Source organism: Lagopus leucura, unplaced genomic scaffold (assembly GCF_019238085.1).
Source record: "Lagopus leucura isolate 7727_CA_CO unplaced genomic scaffold, USGS_WTPT01 30367-0_obj-0_obj, whole genome shotgun sequence".
Taxonomy (NCBI): domain Eukaryota; kingdom Metazoa; phylum Chordata; class Aves; order Galliformes; family Phasianidae; genus Lagopus; species Lagopus leucura.
The window spans coordinates 1-1,083 of record NW_024969197.1 but is presented as its reverse complement, the minus strand read 5'-3'; the positions used below and the strand labels follow the sequence as shown (position 1 = coordinate 1,083).

Below are 1,083 nucleotides of genomic sequence, written 5' to 3'. Positions count from 1 at the left end.
AGAAGGGGAGAAAGAATGACTTGCTGCATCCTGCACTCTGCAGGGCCTAGCCATGTGCAATGGCCAGAACAAGTCCAAGACACGTGGGAGAAAGTCTCTTACGTTCCAACTGATGTCCTTCCCGTGCATCTGCAGGAAGGTGGTCATCCACTTCCCACACGCACGCACACGCACTCCGTTGGCTTTCCGGATCGTCTCCTTGATGGCAGTCATGAAGTCAACGGTGCGTTCTAGGGGGAAGTTTCTGCACACGATCTGCAGAGAAATGAGAAGCGGGAGAGATCTCATCACTGCTCTGCTGCAGCTCTTCAAAACACAAAGCAGTCTTGAGGGCGTTCTTAGCTCAGCGGCTTGCCACTCATTCAGGCGGCAATCACAGCGCTCCTGCTGTGTGTACCCTGCTGTTGATACGGAAGGCGGTTGAGCCTTCTCTCAGCTTCTGCACCCATGGTGTTTGCTTACAAGCAAAGCCTACCTCCCAGCAGCCACAGTCACACATGCACACACACACACAGTCACATACACACACACAAACGCACATCATGGCACCAGCTCCTTGCACTGGGTGCCTGAAGGCCAGACGTAGCTCAGAGCCTCCTGCTACTTGCTGAGAAAAGCAGTCTCAGGGTGACAGCTCATTTTGGAAATGGTGTCAGAGGCTGGGAGCAGCATAGGGCCATGCAGAATTCTATGGACAGAGATCCCACCACCCCTTCTTGGGTCCACTTACTCTTGCCATTTTGGACGTGGTCTGGAGCTGAGAGGCGATGCTGCAGGCATGCAGCCCCTCACACAGGCTCCCGATGTCACCCGTCTCGATGTCTGTGTTGGTCGCTTTGGCTGGAAAGAGCACAGGGAGAAAAGGGAAGTCATGCTTCTGGAAAAAGGACCTCTTTCCACGGGGGAAAGACAGAGGACAGGATGGGGACAAGAGGAGAACCGTGCACGGTGCCTCTTCCTCCTGTCAAGAGGGCCCAGCCCGTGGGGCTCTGGTAGTGCTACGGAGGAGGGCAGAGGGCTGGAGCACGCCTGCTCCACTCACCTTGGATTCGCAGAAGGGAGCTCAGACAGGTGACGGCCAGC

The 1,083-nt window shown here is 55.8% G+C and overlaps 1 long non-coding RNA gene across 1 annotated transcript; it reads right to left on the bottom strand.

Moving 5' to 3' along the window:
• Window positions 1-106: 106 nt before the first annotated feature.
• LOC122194048 lies at window positions 107-1,066 on the bottom strand. The gene is made up of 3 exons (XR_006183033.1): window positions 1,043-1,066; window positions 731-840; window positions 107-255 (listed from the first exon to the last, which is right to left on the bottom strand). It is a non-coding gene; the product is annotated as an uncharacterized LOC122194048 (long non-coding RNA).
• Window positions 1,067-1,083: the final 17 nt, after the last annotated feature.